This window comes from Bos taurus, chromosome 24 (assembly GCF_002263795.3).
Source record: "Bos taurus isolate L1 Dominette 01449 registration number 42190680 breed Hereford chromosome 24, ARS-UCD2.0, whole genome shotgun sequence".
Lineage (NCBI taxonomy): Eukaryota > Metazoa > Chordata > Mammalia > Artiodactyla > Bovidae > Bos > Bos taurus.
Window position 1 is genome coordinate 61571987 of NC_037351.1, and position 13633 is coordinate 61585619.

The following is a 13633-nucleotide window of genomic DNA, read 5'->3' on the forward strand; positions in this document are numbered from 1 at the left end:
GCAGGTTACAATTGGACAGTGAGATCATTTCTCTTGAACCAGGAAAGCACTGTGGGTTTGTTATTCCAACACACACACACACACACACACACACCCCACCCCACGCGGGCCCTGGGGAGGGTTTCTGAATCAGGTGTCTCGTCTGGGTATGAAACAGTGATTACTACGTAGTTTTCAAAGGCTATTTATACAGACTATTGGAGCCAAAGAGGAGAGAGACAGAAGAAACACTTTGTTTCTCTGTGTGTGCGTCTCTCTCTCTCTCTTTTCAACTATAAAAGAACTTTAAAAGTCCATAGAGTGAAAGATTTCACCTCCTAGTTACTAAAATAAAGACGGCTAACTGGCTTCCTAAAAAGATGCAAAAGAAACCAAAAAGTCACATGCATCAGATTGTTATTTTTCATAATTTCTGCTTTCAGATTTTAAAAAGTTTCTTGACGTCTCAGAGGCTATCAATGACCACTTGGATGGCCTAAAAAAGGATCTGGTTTTGCCTCTTACTAGGCAGTGACTTGATTTTGCAGAACCTCTATTTCCTCATCCATAATTCTACTTCCTACCGTCAGAGGGGAGGTTACTGGGGTTAAATAATCTTCTATCCATAAAGGTGTTAAACTCAGAGGCTGGCACATGTTGAGGTCCAATTAATATCAGCTTCCTTCCTTCCTCCTGACTCCCAGTGACTGAGGCCAATGACCAGTGTGGGGGGAATGGAAGTAGGGGTGTGGCAGGATTGGCAGGGGTATCGGGGAAAGCGCTCCAGGCACTGAGCCAAAAACAGTAGGTCCGGGGTTTCCCTGGTGGTCCAGCGGTTAGGGGCCCACTTTCCAATGAGGGGTGTGAGTCTGAGTCCTGGTTGGGAAACTGAGATCCCACATGCCAGGCGACATGGCCAAAAAATAAAAATAAATTTAAAAGGTAGCAGGTCTTCTTTAATCCTGTATTGATCATGGACACCCATTTTAAACTCATATGCAGGCTGTATTATATAATATATATATATATATATATATATATATATACAGAGAGAGAGAGAGAGAGGCATTCACTTTAAGATACAACACCATGTTCTCAGCTGTTACTTTTTTAGAGGCATTCAGGATAAAGAAGACATGGCACATACATAAATGGAATATTACTCAGCCATTAAAAATAATGAAAACATGTCGTTTGCCACAGCGTGGATGGACCTGCAGACTGTCACACCGAGTAAAGTCAGTCAGACAGAGCAGGAGAAACAGCACAGACATCCCCTATACGCACAGTATGAAAAGAAACATACAAATGAGCTTATTTATAACACAGAAACAGACTCACAGACATAGGGAATGAGCTCAGGGCTGCCAGGAGGGAAGGACGGACGGAAGAGATACTTGGGGAGACTGGGATCGACATGGGCACACTGCTGCATTTAAACCGGATCACCAGCAAGGGCCTGCTGCACAGCCAGGGACCTCTGCTCAGTGTTGTGTGGCAGCCTGGATGGGAGGGGAGTTTGGGGGAGAATGAATACGTTTATACGGCTGAGTCCCTTTGCCTGAAATGATCACATTGTTAATTGGTTCTACTTCAACATAAAATAAAAAATTTTTTAAAAATGAAAAATCACTCATCCTCTGGGTAAAAAACAATACTACTGGAAAAACTCAGAAATGAATACAAGACATTAAATTCCCCCATCAGCACTCCTGTACCTAATCTCCTGTTTTTGCTTTGCTGTAGCCCAGGGACAGAGGAGCCTGTTGGGTGCCGTCTATGGGGTCACACAGAGTCGGACACGACTGACGTGACTTAGCAGCAGCAGCAGCCTCAGTATTTATTATACTGTCAACCACTTGCCTGTTTACTGTCCTGCCTTCCCCGAAACATTGGATTCACAGAGGAATGAGAGACAGTCCCTGGCTGTCGTGATTTCTGTTACAGATCCAGCACTCTTAAATTATTCGTTGAATGAACAAAGTTGAACTGAAGTATAATCCACATGCCCCTTAGGAACTCAGGAAATTCTACTGATCAAAGCACCATCATTGTTTCAGTTCAAAAAACCCTTCACTCACCAAATTGATGTTGGTTCCCTAAAGACAGGAGCCTGATCTTAAAAGTAAATAAAACCACAGATTGCTAGTTAGGTGCCAGCCAGCAGCAATCACTTACATTCATACAATCCCACTTGCCCCCTGCTAAAAGGGGCTGTCTTCCAGAACCCTCACGTGGCGATTTAGCAAATTCTCACATTCACTGCGTTACTGACCCAAGGAGTTTCAAGGTCAAGAGCACCCAGCTCAAGAGCGTCCTGTGGCAAACATGAGACGTCCCTCTGCCGTTCACACAGAACGCATCTCAAAGTAACCTGAAATGTTGAGACCACGTTTTACTTTTCCTGAAAGTGCTTGAGATAAAGAGCAGTAAAGGATACTACTTTCCAAAATCAGATGCACTCGTTTAGGTTTCTATTAAGAAATCCGGTGTCCTTATGAAAACAGACTCTGAGAAGCAGCGCAGAGAGAAGTATCTCCTGGACTCTTGAGTCGCACTGAACTCCTGCTTCTCTGGACTTACTGGGTCTCCTGTAGCTTTGTGAGTCAACGTTTTCTCTTCATGTGTGAATAAACAAATAATAAAAAGGGTGTGGGAGGGAAAGGCGAAGAGAAGTGGGAACATAACCCCGCTCTGCCTAGAGTTTTGTGAAGATGAAATGGGCCAAAAAAAAAAAAAAAAAAAGAAATGGGCCAACAGATTCGAAGCTCCTTTGGAAAATTTAAAATACGCCATTAAGGCAAGAGACCACTGTTGTGATGTTTTCCCCTGGAAACACAACTCTAGGAAACCTGCCTTTCCTAACTGAATTCTTTCTTCAAATACACCTTTAGTAACTGATTGTTAATGAAGAATTACCGCATTGTAACAAAAAGATTCACGATTTTTGTGAATTCTAACTAAAAATGTTTCAATATGGCAGTGTTGATTTAAGAGAATGGGAAATTTAAAAACTACTCATATATAACCAGAACACTGACCGTATTCTTTTCAAAGCAACTAGAGGAAAGAGACCACCAGAACTGAAGAGGACACGAGTGACGCTTTGAGGCATTCAGGCAGTTGCACATCTTCCTACAAGTCTCTCCAGTCCAGTCGTGGCTCCAAGCGAGCGGCTCCTCGCGGTCCTCGCTGCACGTCTGTCTGTCGGCTCCCAGGGTCTGCAGGGCTCCTGGGCCAGTAACATCACTGGCCTCGTTAGCTGAGTGGAGCCAGAGTAATTTTTCTAGAATAAACCCCTCATGGAGGTACACTCCAGCCTCACCTGCTTTTTTGGCAGGGTGCTGCGGGCAGGCGGGCAGGTAGTCCTGGTTCCCTGAGCAGGGACGGAACCCTCACCCCCTGCCTGTGCTGGAGGCAAGGGTCCCACCCTCAAGCCAGCCTGGACCCCTCTGTCCCCGGGCTCGGCCTGCTGGAGGCACTCTGCCCCCAGCCCAGCCTCTGTAGCACCTGTCCTGGGAGGACCTGCCAACTCTGATAAATGCTGAGACAGGGGCACACGTCTTCATCCCCAGCACCCGCCTGTGCTCCTACAGTCGTTGTCGAATGAACTCTACCCCCTAGACTCCAGCTATCCCCTCTCCAAGCTGGCCTACAGCGTGCAGTCAACTAAAAAAAAAAAAAAAATGTGGGATAAAGGAATAACCCATTTCTTGCTCTGTCTGCTTCAATTGTAGGCTCACACACGCACTCTTTTACCAGAAAGCACAGAGATGCAAGTGGGTCCATTCTAACACGAACGAGGACGTCTGTTTCAACTTCACGATAAGCCAAACAGGTAGAGACGCTTGAAGGAAGAGTCAAGTGTCTCAACTTGTACTGAATTTCCCCAGAGTCTCCACATCTGCAAACCACTGATTTACTCACTGGCCATGCCCTTCCAACAGTCCCTACAAAAGGCATTTTCAAATTCCATTGGACATGTACTTTCATCAGTTAATTTTTAATCGAGCCAAATATTAAATGCTCACATTAACCCGACAAAGCGTGTGGAGCTGCTGATTTGCAGTGACAGCTTGTGTTATTCTCACACACAGGCCAAGCATGAAATAGAAAACTAATAACCCCTTAAGTGTATTCTCCAAGTATCATTTATGGGAAAGAAAACTACATTCAAAGGAAACTTGTGCAATGGCTGTCATTTTCCCCCCGAGCCACAAGCTGTTACAATGCAGGGAAGCTCATTTTCCCACGGAGCTGGAGGAGCTCAGACCCCACCGTCACTGCACGGACTCATTAAGAGGGAATCTGGCAGCAGCTGAGGGGACAGACACTTTGGAGAACCGGCCAATTATCTGGGTGTCCTTTATCATCTGAAGTTTCTGAACTCACCCACAGATAAGCCCTTGAAGAGGGCCCGGCAGTGGGGACATAAAGCACAGAAATGAGAGGGGAGAAGGGAAGATGGGGGGAGCATTTGCCTGTGGTTTTATTCATGGGGACAGGTCTGTAAGCTGACACATCCTTCTTGCAAAGGCCCCTGGAGAAGTATGGTCAAGCTTCATTACAAGTAAACAAATCACACGCTCTTTCTCCAACAGATGACAAATGATGAGCAACGATGCTTTTGAGTCTGCTTCATGCCAAGGAACGAGGATTCTCAACATGCAAATTCCACCAGTTCTTAGAAACCACAGAGAGCTGTGATGTCTGCTTCAGCCATAACAGAGAACCGAGCCCCAGGCTGCCAGGCCAGTGGGCTGCTCCCTGCCACCCCTGGGTGGTCTTCCTGGTGGTCAGTGTCTGGGGAAATGAAATCCCGGGTGCTCTCTCCCCTGGGAACACTGAGCTGCACTGACTCCCACCTTCCATTGCTGCTTGTTTTCCGGGGAGAACGACTAGGGGGCCACTTGCCCTCGTGACTTCATGGCACTCTTCTTTCATACTTGTGCTACCATGTTGATAAGAAAGGAGAAACCACTTTTCCCCACCGTGAGAACCATGCAGGAGTCCTCTTTCTTAAACGGTAAGAAAATGAAAATAATCCTAGACGTCAAGACTGTCTGAACTGGGTCTGAGACATAGAACAGCAGAACTGAGAGCAGCTGTGCATATACAGGGCTACCCTGGGGCTCAGACGGTAAAGAACCTGCCCGCATGGAGGAGACCTGGGTTCGATCCCTGGGTTGGGAAGATCCCCTGGAGAAGGGCATGGCAACCCACTCCAGTCTTCTTGCCTGGAGAATCCCCAAGGACAGAGGAGCCCGGCGGGCTGCAGTCCATGGGGTCACAGAGAGTCGGACACGACTGAGTGACTGACACGTGCACATATGTGCAGACCGAGGGCGTGTAGTTTTTATATAAACAGATACAACGAGGCAACTGAAGGGTCTCTAATACTAGCATTAAGGACTTTTATGAAAGTTCAATGTTTAATATAAAGCAAAATCTAAAGGATTTCTTTTCAGGTATGAATGGCGTACTGTTTCAATTCAATGATGGGTGAAATTAAAACACTTAGGTATTTTTCTTCATTTGCTGCTACTAAACCTCAACAGGTCGGTGGGACAGGACATTTGGACACATCGTTTTGTTGTTGTTCAGTTGCCAAGTCGTGTCCGACTCTGTGACACCATAGACTGCAGCACGCTAGGCTCCCCTGTCCTTCACCATCTCCTGGAGTTTGCTCGAATTCATGTCCATCGAGTCAGTGATGCCATCCACCCACCTCATCCTCTGCCACCTCCTTCCCCTCCTAACTTCAATCTCTCCCAGAATCAGGGTCTTTCCCAATGAGTTGGCTCCTCTCATCAGGTGACCAAAGTACTGGAGCTTCAGTGTCAGAACCAAGGGAACACACACATCCCTTTAACGGGACATCATGGAGTAGGACACATGTGCCTGTAGAATAGGTGGGGACAGCAGTCGTGAGGGTGAGTTTGATGTTCGAAGCCCCTCTATCCCACTTCCCTGCTGGCCCAGTGGATGAGAATCCGACGGCCAGGGCGGGGGACACCGCTTCGATCCCTGGTCCAGGAAGATCCCAGAGGCCGCGGAGCAGCTGCGCCTGCGTGCCAGCATCTACTGAGCCTGTGCTCCGGAGCCTGGGGACCACAGAACGGGAGGCCACAGCCTGAGAAGCCCCACCACCACCACAAAAAGCAGCCCGTTAGATGACACTAGAGGAAAGCCTGCACAAAGCAATACAGACCCAACAGACCCAAAAATAAAATAAATAAAAACTAGACTAAAAATTGCCTCTGTCACAATCCATCTATTCAATCAACAGTCACTGCGCACACCTATTATCTGCTACGCTGGGTGCAGCTTAAATGCGATAGGAGGACTGTTTCATTTCTTGTTTTTTTGGCAGGGGAGCTGTGGTGCATGTGAGGCATCTGGAATCTTAGTTCCCCAACCAGGGACTGAATCTACGCGCCTACAGTGGGAGCTCAGAGTCTTAACCCTCGACCGCCAGGCAAGGCCCAGAACTATTTTATCAAGTGAGAAAGTGCCAATGAAGGAGAACACCTTGACCGTGTAAGATCCCTACAAAGGGAGGATGCTATAGGGATGCTGGGATAACACTAATCTGACTCAGTGAATTATCTTTTAAGTAGGCAACCAGTAGTGGAGAGCCAAGCTCTGAAGCGTAAAACTTCGAGGTAAACACCTCCATTCAATCGCTAGATGCCTACAGAGGACTTTGGCGGGAAGGTGCTGTGGAAGCAGCAGTAATCAAAGAAGGCAGAGCCAGCAGGGGAAGCCAGGACCAGGCTGGGAAATGAAGAAGGGAAACGGGCGATCGACGGGGACTGGGAAAAGGCAGAGCGTACTCCAGCCTCAGAGTCTCTCTCGAGCTCCTGATCCTTAAGACCAACTGCCACGGGGCATTCCCACCCGGGCATCCTATTGGCGGGGAGCAGGGGGACTCCCAGGTGGCTTGGTGATAAAGAATCCACCTGCAGTGCAGGAGACAGAGGTTCGATCCCTGGGTCGGGAAGATCCCCTGGAGGAGGGCATGGCCACCCACTCCAGTATTCTTGCCTGGAGAATCCCATGGACAGAGGAGCCTGGCGGGCTGTAGTCCATGGGGTCACAGAGAGTCGGACACGACTGAGCGATGACGATTCTATTAGGAGCTCAAGTTGAAATTGTCCAAAATTCATTCCATCACATTTATCCCACCAGTCACGTTTCTTAGCATTCCTTGCTCTCTGAAGGACCACCGCTGTTTTCTGGGAAACAGCCTGGGTTTGGACTCGCGCCTCCGCTTCCTCCCCTGCCTCCCTGCTCACGTTCGGTCCGTTCAGTCCTCCGGGTCCCCACTCCCCAGCCGCCGTGATGCAGGCCTCCCTCCTGGCTCCCACAGTCCAGCCTCAGCCACTGTCATCCTCCTCAAGCCCACACATCCCGCCTTGACTCAGAACGCTTTCAATAACCCTTTTAACATCTACCAAGTTAAACACAGACTTAGGACCAGTCTTAGCTCACCAGGGCTCTCTATGCCCCAGGCCAGTCAGACTCTTAACCCCCCAGTGATGCCGCAAGCATTCCCACCTGTCCTGCCTCCTCCAGCTCAGCTACCCGGCCTGCCCTCCCCTATATCTCCTACCCATCATCTCCTGCATGCAACTCAGCCAGATCCCCTCTGGCTGGACCGGATGGCAGTCCACTGAAGTGTGTCAAGGATTACAGCAATTTACACAGCACTTATCTCAGTCTCACTACTGGTCAGAGAGTTCCTTAGATGCAAAGGTTATCTTCCACATTTTTCACTCAAGTGAAACACTCGGCATAGAGTTTTGCACATAGTAAGCCCTCAATAAATTTTTTTCAATGGAAATAGGCAGTGTCTGTGCCCTACACAATAGCAGGATCGTTAAAACCCTTTCGTTCCCATCACTGCCCGTTGCTAGGAACTCCTCGTGGTTACGATTTGCAAACAATTGCTCATTTTCCTTGATTAAGACTTCTTCACATCATTTTTCTTCTTATGTTGTCACTTAAATAATAAGTGACTCTGCATTATTATATTTACAATTTTGTTAGAAAATAGCTTCAAACCACCTGTAAAAATTTTCAGTGTTAAAAAGAGAGAAGTCAAGAAAGACAATCCTGGCAGGAATTCATAAAGAAAATGGGAGGAGACAGTCCTGAAATTTAGACTTAGAGGTGTCAACGAACATCCTTTATAGATCTTTTTCCCTCAAGAAATAAAATATCAATATCTAAATATGATGATATAATGATGCAATTAATTTTATTCCTATGCTAATTGTAAGGAGGCACTGAACTAAGGGGACTAAGTACTTATCCCATATGCTCTTCGAAAATTCTATTTCAGAGGTAACACATAGGTATGACATTCATCGTGCTTAAAGCAGAAGAAATCTGAGTATTGGTGAAGAAGAGTTGGAAAAAGTCAAGAAAAGACAACCCACAACGTTGATGCCTGGTCGGGCACTCCAAGCACCAGAAGTCAGAAACTCTCCATATTCTTCTGCAGCTTAAGAAAAGACAGTTTAAAAATACAGAAATGCAGTAATTGGGACTGTCACAATAAAGATGTATTGTTCTCAACAGTAAAATCTCCCTTGGAAAATTTCAGCTTCACTTGATACCACAGATCCTTGGGTCGGTTTTAGGAGAAATTTCAGCTTCACTTGAAACCACGGATCCTTGGGTCGGTTTTAGGACCCAGGAATAGAGAGGTGAGGGGGCTGGTCATAAGCTGACTCGTTATGCTGAAGCTCCAGAGCACAGATGAGCTGATTATTAACTGAAAATGGAATGTGGCTCGATCTCTGAAATTCTGAAGGCAAAACAAGGAGCAGAATGGAAATATCAGGGAACTTTCTCATAGAACCTGGTCCATCGCCTGAGAAAATCAGCCAAGTAGCCCTTAGTGCATTTATAACTGCTACCAACGGCCACACCAGCATGGCAGGGAGATTCCCTTTCTAACATGCTTAAGAGGGTGTTTGGGGAAGTAGTCTTCAGTATAAGCTATTTTAGCTGCGTTGAGTTAGTGAAACTTCATCTCAGGCTACAGTATCAGCCCCACTCTAGTCTCCCACTGCAGAGATCGGAGCCAGTACACTCTTCCAGCAGATCCTATCTTTTTCCTGCACAGGGTTGGAATTTATGGTCTCTGGAGGGAAAGCCATCATATCTGATCACAGAATTTTTCCTTGCCTGGCTGCTTGTGGCCAGAATGCAGATGGGGTTCAGATATCCCAGCCTGGACAGACCCCTTTCCTGCCCCTCTCCCTTGCTATCCAGACACAGTGCTCTTCCCTTCAGGTGAGCCCCCCTTCACGTGCTAGAGGCTCACAAGGAGCTGACCTTGCAGGTCCCCCAGCGTGGGATGATGGGCAGGTAGGGGTCAGTGATGGAGGTTGGTGCAGGGTGGAGGGGGGTAGGTCCTGATGAGAAAGCCCACGTGGCTCAGGAGAGAGAGAAACAAACACCCCGTCATCGTGCTCACAGAAGGACAGCTGGGTTTATCTTTTGTCTGACAAATAAAGAGCAGAGAAATCATGTTGGCACTACAGAATCGAGCAGATCAGAACAAGCAGCAATCTACAAAAATACTTTTAGAAACGAAAATGGCTTTGTCGTGATTTCGAAAGTTTTACAACCTTCATTAGAGAAAGACGACCACGAATAAAAGACGTTAGATGGTAAACACCTGCTCTTCAGGAACAGGAATGTCACGGTGGACTAGGAATTTCCGTATGTAGAGTTTTGGAAGAGAAGCCTCTTAACAAACAGAAACAGGACTAGAATCTAAAACCAAGCCAAAACCAAAGCTTTTCTTTTCATCTCTCCCCTGTTTTGGTTCAAATCGACTCTGACTTTTCTGCATACCAGAACGATTTAAGAAAGATAGTTCTTCAAATTAATCTATTCCAACCATCTTCATCAGAGCTTGATTGTCTCTTACTGAAAAGGAATTAATGAAATACTTTAAAAACTGCAGACTAGTGTTTATTAAGTCTTCATAATATGTATAAACAGCGCCTAATGGGTAAATATTTAACAAGGGAACTCCCCTTGCCTTTCAGTTCTCTTAAGCACATGTCTGTGTAACACAGTATTTTTTCAAATTATCTATATTCCTCTCTAGTTAAATCAGGCCTAATGCACACATGAATAGCCATATGGTTAGAAATAACTTTTTCAGACAAATACTGAAGTGTATGCAAAATAACACATACTAGCTTTTTGTTTTTCCCCTCTAAATCTGAGAGTTTAGAATCATCTCATTGGGCTGGTGGCAACAGAATTCATGACATCTCCAGCCCCAGCTTGTGACAGCAACCAGGGCAGGGAAAACGCCCTCCTCCCTGAACCCCGACCTGACCCAGGACCGGGCACAGAGGGGACTCAGCCTGACCTGACCCAGGACCAGGCACAGAGAGGACTCAGCCCAACCTGACCGAGGACTGGGCACAGAGGGGACGTGCAGTCAGGTCTGCTGAATAGCCATCCCTGTCCTCGGCTAACTTTCATCCTTAATCCTGTTTCAACCTCACGCACTCACTTGGTTTGAATCAGACCAAGAGGGATGAAAGAAGAGCCCCGTGCTGGGCTCACTTCTCCGAGTGGTCCCCTGTATGAAGCTGGGGGAAGGGGGCCAGCGTGCGAGGTTACCGCCATACCTGAGTCAGGCGCTATTAGATGACTTTAAAAAGGTTTAACAGAACCTTTGAACCTCAAACACAATGTATCTCTGGGGGTAAAAAAACCTTCTTAGTCGTACACTACAAAGACAGTGTTGTTTTTCTAGCACAAATACTGCACCACCGCTGAAACGCTGCTCCTGCGAAGACACGATGGAGGACCTCAGCAATGGGTGTGGGGTGTGCTGAGCGGGACAGACTGCTATTAACACACACAGCACCCACACACGTGCTTTATGAGTGGGCTTATCAGCCTCCGAAACGCGGACTAGGACTGGGAGAAGAAACAAACTATAAGAGTCTGGCTTAAAAAAAAACGTGGCTTTCTGTTACCTGGTGTACTATGCAGCCTAATGACATTTAGGGACTCTGAAATGTACCGGTTCAACCAAGGATTGCTAAAAAGATCAATCCGTTCTCACTAGAAAGCACAGCTAAAAGTAACAGGATGCACAGAAGAAAGCCATGTTTTCGACTGACACTAAACAGCAACAAAAGCCCTAAAACAGAAAAGAGAACTGAGTGAACTGTCAAATTTTACAAAAGTCCCCAAATGTGATTGCTCAACAGCACATGACTGCAAACTCTAGGAGCCCTAATGTATCTTTTCTCTACCAAATAAATTATTGAAAGGGGTCATATGATTCTTCGCAGGCAGAAAGATGCACTTTCCCAAGGAAAGTTCATCATTAAATATATTATCTAAGACCGGATCGTCTTTGGGCTATTTTTAACCCTATCATTTTGCTGCCAAAACTGGCCTTAAGCAGCTAATGCTTAACCACTGAAAACGATGCTTTCTCACGAATTTTGTACACTGGCCTGAGAACGGTCTTGCTTTCCAGCTAATCGAGTGAGTGGATGTGGACCATGCACAGAAAAGAGAAACTGCTTGCCGACCAACTAACAAAAAGGAAGCCAACCTCTACTGGATGTGGAGAAGCAAGTTCCTGTCTTCCTAAACCACAGAGACCAAAACATGAGCACACAAAAAAAGCTGCCCCACCATCTCAGCAGAAGGAAGCCAATCGCCTATTAAAGCATCTTTTCCTTGCAGTTGTCAGACGTCTCCCGCTCTCCTAACACATGAAGCAAAAGGTCACGTTTCTCAGTTCAGAGTGCACCGTTCACCATAAACCTGCCTACATCTCAAGCCTGTGCTTGCAAAAGCCACCTTGGCCGTGAAGTGGTCCCAGGGCCCCTAAACTCATCTACAGAAATTTGAACTGAGTTACAAGGGGATAAAGCAATACTGAATATAGCCATTAAGAGTTAAGTTTCCTGTCTTGAACTGGAGTGGGAAAGCTATCTCACTTCAACGGGGCCACCAGTGCGAGTACATATTGTCTTGTGCTCAGCGGCTTCAGTCGTGTCCAACCCTCTTTGACCCTATGGACTGTAGCCCACCAGGACTGGAGTGGGTTGCCATGCCCTCCCCCAGGGGATCTTCCTGACTCAGGGACGGAACCCTTGTCTCCTGCATTGCAGGTGGATTCTTTACCGCTGAGCCACCGAGGAAGGCCCCCAGATTACATAGTTACCACAGAAAACATCCTTGAGAGGTCAGAGCTTGTGATCATTCCGCTCCTGTCTCTACAGCATTCCAGCCTCTCTCCTCCAAAGCTCAGCCCGTCTAGCAGATGCCAGATGTGCTTGGCATCCTAGGTACCACCACGGATCCCAGGAGGCCACTGGAAGGGGACGCTGCAGGACCCCTCCCGGACTCTCGTTTTTCCTAAAAGACGTCACGGGAATCAGTGGTCGGTGATGGTAGCCGGCACCTCTAACCCCCCCGTGCACCCCAACACCTGTAGACGTGCGAACCACAGGCTCTGACTCAGAGGCTCTGGGTGGGACCTGAGGTGCCACTCCTCCAAGACGCTCCCAGGGGACGCCCGCGAGCTCCCAAACGTGGAGGGGCAGGTCTCAGACGCTTCCTAGAGCCACTGCTGTCTCGCTGCTCTGCTATCCTGCTCCCTCTGGATGCTTTATTCAGACTCAGGGATAGAGCCCCGTCCACTCCACAGCCAGTCTCTTCTCCAGTGTTTGTGTGACGTGCAGACTTCTGAGACCACCTCTCAGACACTTACCATCCCAGGCCCTGCTTTCTGCAGCTTACGGAGCATGGAATGCAAACCATTCTCCCTCAGCCTCCGAAGCAGCAGCAGCAAAGAACAAGTGTGACTTTGAGTCTAAAGCCCCCATCAGAACAGATTCAGCAGATGGGCTGATCCACTGAGTCCTGTAAGCAGTGCAAGTTACTGTCCAACGTCAAGAGAATGTGTCAGCTCTCCTCTGAAACTTGCTCATCCTCACCGAGTCCTTTATGCCGCACAACACGTGTTATGAGAGAAGCAACTCTGATTGGTGCAAATTGGGAGGAAAATCTGTCTGGATGCCAAATGCTCAAAATAAAAATTTAGGTTCATAATGCATCTTTGGAAAGGACATGTAAATCAGTCTCCCAAACATACTTCTCAAATAATACTGCCTCTTTTATTATTCCAAAGTGTCCATTTATGATAGCATTTCCTCACACTTTTTTCTGCCAAAGTCCTTTGTTTTCCTACTTAGCCATCCATCTCTATGTTGTCCTGAACGCTACACATTTCACCGTCAGCAGTTTGTGCTTCTATATGATTTATTTTTACTATAAGAGGTTTTGTCAAGAAAAAGTTTATCATGTTCTATGATACGTAATTGTGGTTTGGCATCATAAAATGTAGCCTCTACATTTATCAACCTCAGATACCTATTGACCACAAAGATAGGCTCTACTAAGAAAATTCTATTTTGAAAGGAGGAACGAGCGGGCCTTCACTTAAAAAGAAAATTCAATTGTATGAGATGTTAATGTACCACAATTTGACAACAAAGATCAAGATTACATCTTAATTTCTATCATAAACATATGTCTCCGCTTCCCATCTTTTTATTGAATTACTTGACACATGACAGTTACCACC

The 13633-nt window shown here is 46.8% G+C and overlaps 1 protein-coding gene across 3 annotated transcripts in view; it reads right to left on the bottom strand.

The window, feature by feature from the left end:
* Positions 1 to 13633, bottom strand: part of BCL2 (BCL2 apoptosis regulator) — a 192516-nt gene that overhangs the window by 175474 nt on the left and 3409 nt on the right. The window lies entirely within an intron of this gene.